At 39.5% G+C, this 17,680-nt stretch overlaps 1 protein-coding gene across 1 annotated transcript in view; it reads left to right on the forward strand.

Moving 5' to 3' along the window:
* The window catches only part of CCER1 (coiled-coil glutamate rich protein 1), a 38,347-nt gene extending 23,175 nt beyond the window's left edge, over positions 1 to 15,172 (forward strand). Inside the window, exon 3 of the transcript XR_003520186.2 lies at positions 15,071 to 15,172. The gene's annotated coding sequence lies outside the window, so the exon portion shown is untranslated. The remainder of the gene's footprint in view (positions 1 to 15,070) is intronic.
* Positions 15,173 to 17,680: the final 2,508 nt, after the last annotated feature.

Below are 17,680 nucleotides of genomic sequence, written 5' to 3' on the forward strand. Positions count from 1 at the left end.
GGATTAAAGTATTACAGAGGTTTAATGGTGATCAAGAGCATACCTGGTAGCAGGGAACAGAATATGTAAAAGAAGCTTTGAGCTAACCTTGGAAAGAACATGTCCAAAGTCAGGAGAGTATAAGGCATTCAAAGAAGAAAGCATCCAACTTACTTTGGAGTACAGACTCCGTAAAGGTAGGAAACAGGAGAGGTGACTAGAAAAGCAAGGTCGCACTCAAAGTCAATCCAGGTTTTTGAGCAGAGGAATTCTATGAGGAGCACTCCACTTTAGGAAGTTTTATCTTCTGGCAGTGAGCTGGCGGAGACACAGGAACAGTTCAATCATTCTGGATGCAGTTCCTGAGAGAGATTTTGAGGCCCACGGGAAGGTGGCGGCAGGAGAAGTGGAAAGGGGGCAGACATGGCAAGTTTTGTAGAGCTTGCGTACATAGAAAGCAGAGTCTTACAGACTGGGTTGTACTGGCAGAATGCATGAGTCATTCATGATCATAGGAAATTCAGAAGCAACCAACTGAATTCCATTTTATAAAGTTTAAAAGTATCAACAGATACAAAAGTGCAAATACACAAGGGGGTAGTGAGCACACTGGCTATGGGTCATGAGAGTAATTGGAATGGGATTATTTGAAAGGCATCAGCTTAAAAAACAATCTTAAGTCCTATAAAGTGAAAATCCTTTCAGGATAAAGTGAAAACAATCAAAATATAGGTTGTAAATGTAGAAATGTGTACATAAAATATACAACATAAACGTGTTTACATGTGCTGTTTCACTGAATTCTCGGTGTCATTCTGTGGGTCAGTAGTTACAGGGTGAAAAAGGGGGGGAGAACTCTTTTATCTAGAAATCAGGAAGGAAAAACTATGAAAAAATACCCCCCTCCAAAAAAAAAAAAAGGAATAAAGGAAGAAAATGAGGCTGGAGGGTAGTGGAAAGGACTCTTAAATTTCAAAGACTCTTTCTTTGCTTTGCCTAAATTCAGGTGCCTATTATTTATTTCTGATCTACACTGTTAGACTAGGATTCTCACTGGTTTTCTGGCCTTTTTTTCAGTTCATCATGCTCCATTCATCTGCTAGAGAGATCATGAAAATGTCAGCTGTAATGTTTTGTTCCTCTGCTTAAATACCTCCAGCCCCCCCCCTTTCTTATCACAACATTAAAGCCCCCTGAGGCCTCATTCCCACCACCCTTGGCTCCAACCTCACTCTAGGGCACTTGGCATTATTCAGACCCAGCAATGTGCGTTCAGATCCATGAAACTTTTCTGGTGTTGTTATTTCTGCCTACAAGCCTCCCAAAGACTCCTAGCAAAATTTTATTTAGCCTACAAGTTCCAGATCAGATGCTTCTCTGCTTTCCAAATGTTCAGTCCCATGATGCTCAAGTAGCCAGCCCAGACTAATGTTGGATTAATAATTTCAGCTAACTCTTTGTGCTCTTGGGAACCTGCCAGTACTGATTCCTTTCAAGGTATTACATAAAATTAAGCAACCAAACATGGAATAACTCTAGGTTGGTTGGTTGGTTGGTTTGCTTTTAGCAAAAATATTAGGACACTTGTAAATTTAAACCCCTATCTATGTTAATATCAGAGTAAATTTAATTGAAACCTGCCTTGGGTGTATATGAAACCTACCAAATCGTAACTAACATTTTTTTGCATCCGTACCACCTAGATGAATGCAGACATAAAGTATATCATGAAGAACAGCAGCTTCAATAAATATCTGCTGCAGACAAGGGTCTGCTTTAATGTATGTCTGTTGTGGAAAAGATGATAAAGTGTGGTCTTTCAATCAGTCCTTCTTTATTACATATACACAACCGGATTATAAACATTGTCCATAAGGTTATATTTGAATTTCAATAATAACTATATGAATATGAATTTATAAAATAAAAACAGTGTTTAGTTTGATTCCTTTGGGGCATGACTCAATATGCAGTTTCGGAAGCACAAATTGAACGTTTAATTATTACTCAGTGGGTGTGATCTTAAAGCCAGTTGGCTGTCTATCAATTGAGTTCTCTAAACAGATAAAAGGGTTTACTTACTGAAGACACAACACAGGCAAGAAAAACTTTGAGAGCTTCAAGCCATTAAAACTGCATTTCACTTTTACCCTTTAATTTTTTTTTAAGATTTTATTTTCTTATGTGAGAGCGAGAGAGAACACGATGAGCAGAGGGGCCCAGGGAGAGGGGGAAGCAGGCTCCCTGCTCAGCAGGCAGCCAGATGTGGGGCTCGATCCCAGGGTCCTGAGATCATGACCTGAGCCAAACGGCAGGTGTTTAACCGACTGAGCCACCCAGGCACCCCTCACTTTTGTCCTTTTAAAAATTTCTATGAGATCCAGCATCTACCATTCCATAGCAGAGTCAACACAACTTTCCAGGCTTTACCACCAAGCAAGAGTTCTATGCTCTAGGCAAAATATAATGCAAATATGTATTAAAAATAGTTGAGTTACTGAGGACAATTTGTACCTTGTACTTTCCAAGAATTTTTCCAAGATAGTTTTGTTCTTGTTGTTATAGAACTAGGCAAAATTAAATAAATTTGATGGTTTGAGGAAATAAACTTTCCAAAAAGCAAGGTAATTAAAATAATGCTGAGTCTTGAAGAAATTTTGATAGATGCATTATTTCTGCGTTAGAAAAATTCTCAACTTCAGACCTTAACGGAAATTCTACTTCATCTTTCCTTCAGACCCTCTCATCCTCTGCTTTGTAGAAAATAATACATTATATGTTAAAAAAAGAAGAAGAAGAAGAAGATAGCAGGAAGGGAAAAATGAAGGGGGGGAATCAGAGGGGGAGACAAACCATGAGAGACTATGGACTCTGAGAAACAAACTGAGGGTTCTAGAGAGGAGGGGGGGATGGGTTAGCCTGGTGATGGGTATTAAAGAGGGCACGTATTGCATGGAGCACTGGGTGTTATGCACAAACAATGAATCATGGAACACTACATCAAAAACTAATGATGTAATGTATGGTGATTAACATAACATAATAAAATTAAAACAACAACAACAAAAAAGACCTCAGCACTGTGGCATAGTATTAGGCACTAACCCTTTCAGTATCAAATAGATTTCCAATATCACCAAAAAAAAAAAAGTGTTTCCAGTCAACCCCATCGAAACTATTGCTTTTGTCTCATACTATTTGTTCACCTAAATTTTTTTGTCATTTCTGTTATGTAGATAAGCAATTCCAATTATACCTTTGCCACTTAAAGAACCCATTCTGCACTGACTCATCCCACTTTATTCCTTTTCTCCCCAATGCATGACGGGTAAAAGAAATAAAAATAAATAAAGAAATCTCTCTTCTCCCCAAACCGTTTGGAACCCCTTCCCTTTATCATCTTTATTTGTCTTGCAAAAGAGAAATTTTTCTATTCTGCCATGACTTTATTTTTTCTCTAATGCCAAACTAGAAGGGATGGCAGGGTCAACTTTCTCTTTGCTTCATACTGCTACTTTTAAGGACATTTAAAATATCATGTTAAACAATATATACTTATCAGATCAAATCCATCTTATTTTTCTGTATCACTCTTTTAGAATCACTCTTGGCACTCTCCCCTCACTTGCATGTTTCTCCGTCAGCTTGTTCATGGCATCAGTTTTATCTGCTGAAGCACCCAAGTTCCTTAAGACTACTTACCCGTGCAGAATTACTGTCTCGTGGCCCATCACGCTGGAAGTAACCATTAGAAGTAACCATTAGAAGTCATATCTCCTGTGAGATCTCTAACTCTGCACCTTCTCTCTTCAACCATAGGTTACTTTCAATTTAATACTCCCACTCAGCTGCTCTGCAACCTAATAAGCAAACATATAATTAAAGCATTTAGAATCCTACAATAACAGAGGTCTCTATAGCAGTAAACTTTTTCCTCCACTACTAAGCTTTTGGCTCAATTACTTCAGTACTAGCACAATCAAAGCCCTCATCTTCCTGAAACTTGTCAATTCCAAATCAGAATTCCTTCCTGCGGACCACGGCCTAAGTTCCCCTAACAAGCCCACGGAGTAATCCTGAGAAAGGATACAGAACCATGGGGAAATAAACAATTACAGAGTCTTGCTTTCCATTTTTAGCTGGCCTTTGCCACTGTCTGGTGCTCTGATTATTCATGTATAATTAATTTCCCAGTGAATTTTCTATACTTCCTAGTCTATGTCTGCTGAAGGGTTACTGGAAGTCCTCTATCTCATGATTCCTTCAATCCGCATAGTTGGCATTTAGATTTATGTTATAGAGATGAGTCTATTTTCATAAGCAATCAACACTAAGCCCTGAGATGCTAACACTATATGAAACTAGAGGAGGCTGGGGCCCAAAAACAATCCACACCAGAAGATTCTAACACATGTGAGAGTGGGGCAAAAAAGGTTACAATCAAGGGCGCCTGGGTGGCTCAGTTGTTAAGCGTCTGCCTTCGGCTCAGGTCATGATCCCAGGGTCCTGGGATTGAGCCCTGCATCGGGCTCCCTGCTCCGTGGGAAGCCTGCTTCTCCCTCTCCCACTCCCCCTGCTTGTGTTTCCTCTCTCGCTATGTGTCTTTCTGTCAAATAAATAAATAAAATCTTTAAAAAAAAAAAGGTTACAACCAGTGTAGTCCATGAAGGCAAAGAGCTTGAGAAATTTCCAGTCTGAGAGTAAGGGACTAGAAGTATTCTAGACCATCAGTATGAGGAAGGAGATTCAGTAAGGTCAAATAGATCCACCTTGAGGGACCTGGTGAGAATCTGAAAGCCATAGAAAAGGGATCTGAAATATAATCTTGGGAATATAGAATAGGGACAAGAAAAATTAGGCTTCAGAACTCAACTTCAAAGGAAGTGAATGCGTTATTAAGCATAGCCTGAGACATAGGGCTCAAAAGCAAGAATGATCTTGATGCCAAATAATGTCTTCTGAGGTCAGGACCCTAGAGCTAAACCACTCCCAGGACACAGAGGGTGAACTAGATCCACAATAAGATGGAAATAATCCAGTGGTGGGAGCCAATGGGAATGATAATAAGAATGAAGAAGTGAAGAGAATCGAGTCAAATAGCATCTTGGCACAGATTATTTTATCCTCTTCTCCCCATATCTTTGCATCAACATATATTTGTATCTTTTTAAAAAATGTTCTTCAGATTCACAAGAGAAAATTCCTCTAAATAAAACTGTTTTGTTTGTTTGGTTGGTTTTTCAGACAAGGCATTTGATCTTGAAGAGTTCATGGAGGATTTCCTAAAATATTTTAATTTTCTCTGTTTAAGAGCTGTGTCTTACACCAGTATGGACTCATTATAATTTCAGTTATCCATGCATATGGTATTTTAAGGTCATATTACTAAGTGGAAGACAACCGGGAACTTACTATGTATGATATTGCCATTTTACTGATGTAGGATGAAAGATGGTCTCAGTTTAGATTCATTGAGTAGCTCTTATCCTGAGAATAGCTGTGGTTTCATAGGAGTTCCTCTTTTTGTTTGATTTCTAATACTTGTTACCATTCACTTGGATTAGAGTATCAAAATTCCTCTGCATAACTACAGAGGCTTGTTGGAAGGTCATGAATAGCAAAAAATGGATCAAAATTATAGGATGTCCCTGTGTCTCTAGGAACTAAGGCTGCAAAAGCCTGTCAACTAGTCTTTAATTTGCAAGACCCACAGTATTTTATTAAGAAAAATAAAGGTTACATCCATCTGGATTATAAACCACACCTTTTTACTTTCTTCTAGAACACTGTTCTTACAGTGCTCTTTCTGGCAGTCTCTATGGGGTCCTGACTTTTCCTGCCTTCAATTTCCTCTAGTCTCTGCCTTTTTAAAAAAATTAAATAGAAGTCTCTTTTTTGTTTGTTTGTTTGTTTGTTTGTTTACTTGACGGTGCTTCCATTTTAACTCTCTCCTTCCTCTTTCTTGGCAACTTCTAGGTGAAGCATTTGCCATTGGCAGACAATCTTGAAGAAATCATACTAAGTCATTTCAACCTATATCTTTGATATAAAAGACATGGGGTAATGAACCTTAAATGTCTTCTTGTAAGAAAGTTCTTTAATTCTAAAAGTATGTTTTTAAAGATTTGCAATTCTAGAGAATTTTTATAACTAAAAACCTACATAAGAGATAACTTGGTTAAACTTATTTTATAAAGGAGAAATTAATTATTGTTTAGGATACAGTATTGACTGAACAATATTTTTTCTCATTAATTTATATTTTTCCAATTCATAACATCAGTATACAATATATGAGCTACTAAATAGGGATCAGTAGCCATTATTTTTAAGAAAATAAAGCATAATTCTGTAAATATATATAGTGTAATACCATTCTATCAATATTATACTTTTTTTCAAGGTATCTGGTATTTAATACACCCTGTAATTGCTGCACTAAAAGTTCAGTTTGAGAAACGTGGGCATCTATTGTGCATGTCAATTATGATAACAGCAGGTATAAGCTATTTTGATGTATTTACTCCTTAACTGGGTAGATCAGGGAACCAAAGAATGTGAAAAATATCCAACATGTACACAGCACTTACTACATGTTCAGATAGTGTCTTATTTATAAATAAATTAATATATATATATATGTATATGTATGCATGTGTGTGTGTGTGTGTGTGTGTGTGTATATATATATATATATATATTTTATATATCAACTTATTCAGTCTTCACAACAACCTTGGGAGATACCTATTTTAAAGATGAACAACCAGAGGTTCAAAGAAGTCAAGTACCTTGCCGAGGTATGTGGAAAATTTGGAATTCAAATACAGGCAGTGCTTTCTTCTGTCTCATGTCAGGATCTTCTTTTTTGTCCATCTCCCAGCTTTGCTTGTCTCTTTGCTTGATGAACTTGATGGCTCTCTCATTTCAGCAAGATGGCCACCTATGATCCTGATGGGAAGATACAAACTTTCCCTTATTTCCAGGTGAAAAGTTCCAGGAGGGAAAGTAGTCAGGCTAGCCTGATCTCTGTGGCCAAGAAAATGTGGTGCTGTGATTGGCTAGGTTTCAGTCACTTGACAAGTCTTTACCCGGCAGTGATCCATCCCACTAACACCACTTCGAGATAGGTATTAATTTTAAAAATAACAATCTTTGAAGTGGATTCTAGAGTGGGATAAATGAGAATTGAAAACTGTGAGAAATGAACTTACCCTGTTCTCTATTTTTGTTTTGTTTGTTTCTGGGGACTGTCATTCAAAGCCAAATTTTGAGAGCCAAAGAGAATCCCAACCAAGTTCCTTGAGTTCTCAGTTAATTCAGCTGACACAGCTCTTTTCATCTGGCCCCAGGAGTTCTTGTGGCCCTAAATCTTTCATGGCCTCAAAGAATAAGCTTAGTATAGTGTACATGCCTCTAAATATATTGAGAGAGAGAGGCGAAGGAAAGAGTTTTGGTATGCCTTATGTTTCTTACCTGATGTTTTCAGAATAAAAACTTAGTGAAGAGTTGTATTTTTTTCCCCAATTTCCTTAGACATCAGACTAATGTTTCCTTGAGTGGAAAATGATAAAAAGACAGATTTTTATCATAGGATGCTTGGGCTTTACACATTTTATTATTTATGTATTATACAGTTTACCAAATTCTGTTTGCTCAAGAATGCTGTACTTATGAAATAATTATGTAAAGAACTCAGAGCATAAGAAAAACATCACTGTAGGTCTTTTTCTTTCCTGTAAGATTAGAAATGGGTAGAAAAAGGATCAGTCATCAGCATTCCTTTCCTATGTCTAATCTGCTGTATGCCACTTCCACATACTTGTTCCCAAAGTTTTTAAAAACAGTAAGTCCAACATGATGCCAAGGTCAATGGTTTACAAAATATGGTTTCCCAGACTAACATCATCACCCTTACCTGGGCACTTAAAACTGCAAATTCTGGGGCCTGACCCCCAGACCAACTAACTGAATCAGAAACTCTGGGTAGGTGGGGCCCCAACAATGTTTTAACAAGTCCTCCAGGTGATGCCCATATATAGTGACCTAAAAACCACTGTCAGAGGGACTTTGTCTCTCTCTTTTGCAGGGCCTCCTTACCTCCTTACCTTACCCTTTTGCAGGGCCTCCTTATCGCTCAGTGATAATGGACTGCATTTTTTACTAATTAGTAACCAAACAGAAATTTATACCAGAGAGTTAACAATCGATTCCATATGATTCTCTTCTCAAACACAAAATGTATCATCAACTCTTGAACAGAATTGGGGAAATATTTCTTGGCTTAGATATTGTGTGCTTGCCAACGACACTCTGATTTGACATCAATACTATGTTCTTCCCTGCATCTTGCTTGTGGTATAAGGGGTTTATCCCTCTGGGGACTGCTATGGTCTGCTTCAGTGGCTGATCCATGGGGTCAGAAAAGAATCCAAGGGGATTCTTTTCACAGTTTGATTTCTTATTGGGTGGAGATCCCAGTTTGTCCTTGCACTGCCCATGTAAAATATAAACATGAAAACAGTGAAATAAATTATCGAGGGCCATTTTTGGTGACTCCTCTGGGCAATTTTCAGGAACGCCTTGTGAAGGCACTATTCATCATTTTTTTCTGACAATATGTCTCTAGTGTATTATTCATAAATATTTGATTGACTTGCAGGCTAGAATCTCCTAGTAGATGATGTAAGATGCCATGTTTTTGTACCAACCAGTTGGATCACCACTCATGAAAACCAGTGTACACCAGTCCATTGATACAGTGTACTCTGCTTAGACTCAATATACCACAAAGCCCCTTGGTAGACAGGCAAGCCTTGTTGATTCAGGTAGGGTTAGTTTTGTTATAACAGTTGAAGTTATGCATCATTATGCATTTACCCCCTAGTTTTAAGAGTGAGTCCATACTTACTCACCTAAGTAGCTTAATAGCCTGACAATGCAGGTAAGTAGTTCAACAATGTATACTTTTCTGCTGTAAAAGACAAGCATTAGCCACATATTTACATTAGGTTTATAGGACAGTGTCTATCTATATCCATTTATTTTGGCTACAAATAATACTCAGTTGAGTCTCTCCAAGAAAAAACATTGAAGTAGAACATAGGAATCCATTTTCCAATGTCTTAGCTAGGATGTCACAGTGTTTTTTATTGCATCATTCAAAAACTTATGCAAGAGTTCCTTTCAACGGGGAACTTGGGGTATAGAAGTCCCTGTTGATACACAGTTCATGAAACCAGCTTTTGAGCACTGAATTATGTTACAGGCATTGATTGTAGAGCTGAAGGGATGCTCTGAAGAAACATCCCATGGGAAAACCTGGAGTTGGGATGGGCTTGGCAGTATACCAGACACACACTTGGTGCTTGGAAGTCTGACAGTGCTGACAGTGGGTGAGTGCTGTGGATGGTGTTCCTATCAGGTGAGCACCATGTAGGCAGTCTTCTCATGAGGACTTAGCTCCCACACAGCTCCTGTCATTCAGACAATGCTTCATTCCTTGGAAACTTCTGGGCCTCAGCTTTACTCATGTGTTTTCTCTGAGCTTAGGGCTCCCAGCATTCAGGCTTTCCTCCATGTTCTTCCTTTCTTCCCAGACTGTCTTGGCATCCTATACAAACTCCTTATTTACCCCTTTATATAAAAACTCTCTTCTCTCCTATGTCTCTTTTTGGACAATTATCTGTTCAAACATGAACCCCAATTATTATTAACAACAAAACTGCCTCCTCCTCTCCACTAGAGGGCAGTGAAAGCTCAATCTTCCTAAAGACCATTGTTTGGTATCCTGTGGGTAGTCCTGGGGCTCTCAGGTGTCTTTAATCAGATGTCTTGGGTTTTAAAATGGGTGAGGAAGAGGGTGTTCAGGAGTAGGAATCAGAAGCAATATAAACTTCCATTTTATTTGGAGAAATACTTAATTCCTGAAATCTAGCCAATGGGCTTTTCTACCTGCAACCAGTGTATGAACAAAGAAAGCTATGGATGGCCTGAGTGTGCTATCAAAGGATTCTGAGTGCACTGTATGAAAACTTCAGCCAGTGTGCTACTTAGATATTGGCTGGAGCACCCTCCCTGACCACAGTCATCTTCTCTCTGTGAGAGCCCTGGCTTGCTGAGCTGTCAAGGATATAGCAAAGGGTCCCTTGACTCCAGGCTGACCAGGCGACAGTGACCTCTGTGGCCTGACTTGAAAAGATTATTCAGGCCTGTCCTATTCCTGCTTCTGTAAACTTAAATTTGGAATAAGAAACACGTGAAATGTTTTCCAGTTACTCGTCAGAGTTTAAGGTGAAACTTATGAGACAGAGAAAAGGCCCAGGGAAGCTATGATGGACAAACTGAAGTTCCAAGGAAGCGGATGATAGGAGGGCAGCTGATGTGGTGTCGAGAAGCAGATGCAGCCTGGGAGGGAGGAGAAAACAGGAGAAATAGGTGATTGGAGCTTCCCATAGGTATCCACTTACCATATATGTGTATCTTTACATAACAAGACATGTACTCTCAACCAGTTTTGATTTTAAGAACTCAGCTTCTTTTTTGATATATTTTCAATAGCCACTTGAGCCTTTTTTGGGTCATTCTATACCAGGTTCCTCTTGTTCCTCATAGTTTTCACAACCTTATCCTTCCAAAGCCCTTCCCTCAATAATTAGAGCTAAAACTTTTTGAAGTATCCTTTCTTTACTGCTGCCAACAGCACCACATCCCCAGCACTCTGATGATGGATGGCCCTTGCCAAATGGTCTTTCTCTAGAAGTCTGAAAGACTCTTTTTACCAGGGAGGTAGAGAATTTGGTTGATTTATCCAAAGATGATCCCCTTAACTGGTGATTCCCCTACTGGTAGTCTCTTAGTTCCTTTTCCTCTTTGCTTCTGACTCCTGGAATGGTCTTCAACATTTTTTCTTTTTTTTTTGAAATTGTTTTAATTGAAATATATTTGACATATAACGTTGTGTAAATGTAAGGTTTACAACACGTTGATTTGATGCATTTATATATTATAATGCTGCCATCGTAGTGACAGTGTAGGGGTCTTCTCTTTAAGGCTGGCTTTCTCTGAGAAGTCCATCAGCAAACTGTCTTCTCAGGTCTTCCCTGAACTGGCCAAGCATTATAGGCTTTTGTTTCACCCCACTTATTTCCAGAAGAAGAGAGATTAACTTACTTGTTCCTACAGGTTCAAGATTAACACTATATACCTACTTCCTTAACTTTGAATATACTAGCAAAGTTCAGGATGGAATCATCCCCTGGACATTCTTTTTATTTGTCACTTGTGCCCTTCAAACTACTTTGACCTCCAGTAAGGAGAAATCATAGACCGTCTGTACCCAGATGTATGTCATAACTTCTCCATATCTTTTATCCTAGGAGTTTGGCCCACAAGAGTCAATCTTCCTCAATGAATAGACATCTCAATAGAGATCTTAAAGTAAAATACCACTGCAATTCACCACACAATTCTATTCTTCTTGGCCCTGATTATACTGTATCCATCATATCTGCCTTTTAAGATTCCTTTCATTGAACACTGGGATAGAGCCATATGTTGTGTATTTGGCCCCTTTTATTTTGATACCCTATAGTATCAGTGGTATGAGATGAAAAATAGGGTTCTAATTGCTAGAGTGTGCCATGGTAAAAATATGAGGAAGCTCGTATTGAGATACAGAATAGTTTACATGATAAGCAAAGCTTCAAATCAGGAGTCAATTGAGAAGGGGCCAGTATTTTGAAATAAATTAATTTCAATTTAGAGAAGCAAATGATCTTTAGACCATCTGCAAATTTGCTATATGGGATTTCCTTTTTAGTAACAGATTATTTTATAAGAATGCCACCTGTACTATTTTAATAGCTCTTTAACTGATTTCTCTCATTCACCTTCTTGTCCCATGGTCCACTTAACACCATGATGTGTTGTTTTTTACCAAAATAGAGAGGCAATCAAGTCAGTTCCATTTTCAGAAACTTGCAGGGGTTTTTCCATTGTTAAGCAAGACCATCACACACATCCAAGGTCATTTTAAGCATCTAGATTCATCCATTCTCTAGATTGTGTCCACTAGTTCTTTTTAAATTGCAAACCTCACCTTAAGTTAGCCCTTTAGTGACTGCCAGGACCCTACTGAGTAGTGAAGCTGAGGCCAATATGCATAACTGTTCACAATCTAAACTGCCTGAAGGTCCCTTAACAAAGAAGTTTGGCCATGTCTCTGTTTTTCATGATGATCTTTTGTCCAGAATATTCTTCCTTTTCTCTTCAGATAATTTCTTTTCATTCCTCAATACCTAGCTGAGGATGACTCCACACTATGTTTTATTACTTTGATGTGGCAAAACTATGTGTATCTTCCTCCCCAAAATTGAAATTTTGAAATTTCTTATCTTTGTGTCCCCAGCAGAGTTTTGTGTTCAGCGTATTATATGCTTCACTGAAGGACTTGTGTTGGAGACAGAGAGAAAAGAGTGTGTTTAGCTGTCAGCCCTTCCAGGGATTAACTCAGCTCTAGAAAGCCACCTTGGCCAAAATCATGCCCCTTTCAGGGTTCCTCATTCAATGAATATTTAATAAAGGGCATAGAGGTCTGGCTATTTGCTTCAATGTGGGACAACTCTAAAGGCCAGTCTAGCTTTAGAGCTTCCTGTAGAATTGCCCAATCTTGTTGTTGGACGTGCAATGCTCCTTGACTTTTCTTTCAACCTTATCCCTTTTCCTAGCCCTCCTTTTCTCAGGTGTTGATATCAAGGCACTGCCTCATGATCTGCACAAAACATTTCATCTCAGACTCTTCTTACTGAGGAGCTCAACCTGTAACTGGTATCAGGAGTGATCCAAGGAAGCAGGAGATAGCTAGGAGTTTCACAACTGGATCATTTGCCTTCTGGCTAGTAATAGAACCCCAACTCTGGTATTTGTTGGGTGCAGATAGCCTCTGGCACAAAGTGATAGTCTAACATCTTTTAAAACTTCCACCAGTGTGAATTGGAACGGTATATAGTATAGTAGTAGAAGGGAATAAATGCATTAGCTGGTGCATTTTGTCAATAGTTTGAGAAATATGGAGAAAACAGTTAATTACAAGGTCACTGAAACTGAGTTGCTCTTTCTAAGTTTAATTGACTCTCTAGAAAATGATAACAAGCTAAGAGTGATTAATCACCAACTGAAAGCTAATATGAAAATCAGAGGGCCATTTTGGTAGCGTGCATAAAAGCTCTCATTTCCTGTAGAAGGAATGTAGAGAATATACTGAAAGCCAGACTAGAGACTTAATCATTAGAATAACTGAGCTAAAAGAAAGTTTCAACTCTCAAACAGGGCAGGTCTGCTATGAAGTTCAGGGCCCTTATTGGGAAATAATGGTATCATAACATTGGGATAAGGACATCTGCATTGATGCTCTGACGAAATACTGAATCCCTACATTCATTTAGTATCTTGGAGCCAATATAAATGGTCCCCCACTCCCTATCTAAAGTTAGATCTCCCCACTTTCTTGAAGACAATGCAGTCTCTTCTACAACAGACTTTTGCCCCTTCTTCTAGCTGTACCCGCACCTTCCCTTTTAGCCACTAAGTCTGTTACTAGTGTTAAGTAACAGAATAGCCCAGAAAGGAACCTTCTGAACCCAAGAAAAGAGGAGAGTATATCCTAAAGAAGCTTCAAGACCTAGAAGCTAGAGAGTATGCGTGGGAAGTGGGTTTTTGGGGTGTTTGATCACTGGAGCTAGAAGATGAAGACTGATAAGAGAGAGTTTATGATTTGGGAACATTTGCACAAGATATTGGATTTGACACTATGAAGAAAACCCCAGAGAGATGGTGCGATCTCCCTATTGAGATGGCTCCTGGACACATGACAAAAGTGCTATACTGAGTGAAGTTGAGCACTAGAATTGCCATAGCAGATGGTATAAAAAGGGTTTAAAATGTTCAGGGAAGTGGGTATGGAAGAATGGAAATACTATGCACAACTTCAAGACCCTACAGATGATTACCAATGCCCAGAGGATAGACATTTTACCATGATCATACAGAGTAATCTAGTAAGGAAGGAACCAGAATGACACAGAAGTTTAGTGGCAGTTCTATCAAGACTGTAGGGAAACCTGATGCACAGCCAGGCTCACTTTCAGAAATGGGAATGATAAAAAACCCCAAACACAGAAACCAGGTGGTAGGGCTTCTAGTGGCACCAGAAGCCACAGGAGATGCAATTATTATAATGAGTGACAAGATCAGAGGGTCAGACATAGGGCCTGACCCACAGAGAATTGTGGAAATGGTCAATAGAATATGGAGTCCTAAAGGGAGAAAAAGATGGTAGTACTACTCAATTTATGCATAATCAGGCGATGAAGGGTTGTTGTCCCAGTAAAATTGCATGTATACGTTTCTATTGCTATATACGTTTCTATTGCTGATGTAAAGAATTAACACAAACTTAAGAGTTTAAAACAACAAAAATTCATTATTTCACAGTTCTGTAAGTCTGAATTCTGGGTACAGCGAGGCTCAGCTGGAGTCTCACAAGACCCAAATCAAGAGGTTGAGAGGGCTGCATTCCTTTCTAGAGGCTCCAGGGATGAATCTGTTTCCAACCTCATTCAGATTGTTGGCGAAATCCAGTCCTTCGTGGTTATGGGACTGAGGTTGTCATTTGTTTGCTCGCTGTCAGCTGGGGGTCACTCTTAGCTCCTAAAGGCCACTCTCTTGTTCCTTCACGTGGGATCCTACACCTCAGAGACAGCAGCAGTTCACTGAATCCTTATTCCATTTGGAATGTCTTACACTCCCCTTTTTCTGCATCTTTCTTTCCTTCTTCATGCACATCTCTGTGACTCTGTCTGAGAATGTTCTCTACTTGAAAGGGCTTGTGTGATTACAGTGGGGCTGCCCAGATAATCCAAGATAACCTCCTGATTAGAAAGTCCAGCTCCATAACTTAATTACATTGGTAATGTCCCTTTTGCCATTGAACATAATATACTCACAAGTTCCAGGAGTTAGGGTGTGGAACCTGGTGGGTTCATGCTATTTTTCACACTTGCCCAATTTCTGTATCCAAACCAATTTTCAGACCTGATCCTATTGACTGAAGAAGAGGTGATTCCCAGGAGGAAACATCTTGCAGTATTTTGGCAAATGAACACAGTAAAGATTTTCCCATCTGTTCCCAAAGGTAACTATAGCTATTTACTCCAGTGACTGTGCACTGGGCAAAGGGCAATGCTCATACACTTGGAGGACTATTGAACATACCAGTCATGGTCCTAGTTGAGTGTGGGCATATGGGGCCAGGACATAAATGGGGTTCTGGCCAAGATCCAACCCACAGTGGGTCCACTGAGTCCATAGACACATAGGTGGTTATTTTCTCACTCTCTGAATGTATAATTGGGATAGATGTACTTGGTAATTGAGATGACTCTCACATCAAGTCCTGGTCCTGTGGGGTAGGAGCTATCATAGCGGGAAAGGCCAAGGAGAATCCTCTGAAATTTCCCCTCTCCAAGACTGTAGATAAAAAAATAATTATCTCTAGGTAAATGGTGGCTACAGAGCCTCAGCCTAAAGCTCATAAATTGTTTGGTAAGTAACTAGCACAAGTTTCCACATATCATTAAATCAGAACAGGATGATGTACTTTAGGTTAAAAAAGTAGGAGTGGGCCTCTTAGAGCACTGGAAAATCCTGTGGAAGGCACTGCTAAAGCTCCAGCTTCCTTGTGTATAGAGCCCATGGGATGCCCTAATAATCAGCCTGCACCCAAACTCTCAGTGTCTACCTCCCAGACAAACCAACCTGCTACATATATTCTATCTACTCAATCAACATTGTTGACATGCACAAAACTAAAGTTCCTTTGTAATGTGATGCTAGTATGCTCTATTCCTCAATATGCATTCCTCCCAGATCAATTTAAGCAATCAGGGCTAGTTCCCTGGGCTGACTAGGGGCCAGCCCTTTCACTACCTTCACAATGTATTCTGAATCCAGTAACTTCAGTTCTTTTAAATATTACATATTTAATATCAGCCACAATTCTTTTATCTGTACTTCTGCCCTAGCCTCTTATCTCTATTTCTGCATTTGCCCCTGTAATTGATTCTCTGCAAAGAGTGATCTTTCTTCAAAATGTAAATCAGATCACACCACTCTTCTCTTCAAAACCATTCAATGCCTCCCTTAGAACAAAATCCAGCATCCTTACCAAAGCCTATATAAGACACTTCATGATCTGTCTTACTTGTTAACTTTCTAATTCAGTTCCTTATAGACTCTATTTTTCTTATTCTGTTCTAGCCACTTTGCCTTCCACGGAGTTTCTTGAACATGCCAAGCTCATTCCTGGCTCAGAGCTTTGGATTTGTTCTTTCTCTGTATAGAAACAGATTTCCTCAGATATTCACATGGTTCCCTCCTTCAGTTCACTCAGGTGTCTGCCTAAAAGTCACGTCCTCAGAGATTCCTTCTTTCCCCACCCAACACAAAATTCCTACTTTAAAATATACCTATTCTTCCTTCTCTCTGACTCTACTGTATTTTTGTTCATAGAAGTTGTCATAATCGACATGATATGTTTTGATAATTTGTGTACTTTTGGCTTCCCCAACTGGAATATAAACCCTGCGAGGAGAAGGGCTTCATTTAGTTTAATGCTGTAATATTTAAAAACACCTAGAACGTTCCTGTTTATGGGAATAGGGAGCAAAATTATTTTCCTTCTTTTATAATAAATAATAAGAAGAATAACAATCCACCCTCTTTTAGGGTTCCCAAACCCAATTTCAATGTCGGGGAGCTTCCCCCCAAACAATACCCAGCAATTCTCTGACACCAGCAGGGTGTTAAAGATTCCAACTCAATTCTGATACTGTCTACCCAGAGATAGTAGCAGATCCCACAGGATGAGGGCCCACCCCCCTGCCCTTCAGAGGCCAGTCGCAAGCACCACCACCCCCACCTCCCCTCCCCCCACCCCCCTCTGGTACCTGTGCTTCTGATCAACCTGATGAGGGAGCAGAAAGCAAGCTGAAGACCAAGCATAAGCTGACACCCTGCAACCTCCCCCCACCCCCACTCCTGGGTGGGACAAGTGTGACGTTCTTCCAAGGATCTCCCAGCTATCTTAATGTTAATACCTTGCTAGAGAAAAACAACCTTAACTTGATAATGACAAGGCCTATGGTATCTTGTAGGTCCTCTTTAGCATATGAAAGTTCTTTTGAAACCTCCCTTTTTCCTTACCTCCCCCAACCCCATAGTATATAATCAGCCACCCCTCACAACCCCAAGGCAGCAGCTCTTTCTGCCCACAGGTCCTATCACTGTGCTTTAATAAAATCACCATTTTGCAGCAATAACAACAACAAAAAACAAAAAACAAAAACAAAAAAACCCACCTAGAACAGTGCTTGGCAACATTAGATGGGTTCCCTAAGTATTTGTTAAGGAAATAAGCTATTCAGCAAGTGGCCCAAATTGGTCAATGACATGTGAGGGAAAATATATTACGCGTCTTCTGAGGAGGGTTCATCATTCCTAAGATAGACCCATAGGAAGAGACAAAGATTCTCTCTTCTTCCTCTGGATGCGATTGAAAATGTGAGGCTTAGACTTGCCTCACTACCTTTGAATCAGCCCGGGGAAGAAACCTATGCAAAGACTGAAGGATGTGGAAAAGTAA

This window comes from Zalophus californianus, chromosome 9, assembly GCF_009762305.2.
Source record: "Zalophus californianus isolate mZalCal1 chromosome 9, mZalCal1.pri.v2, whole genome shotgun sequence".
Taxonomy (NCBI): Eukaryota; Metazoa; Chordata; class Mammalia; order Carnivora; family Otariidae; genus Zalophus; species Zalophus californianus.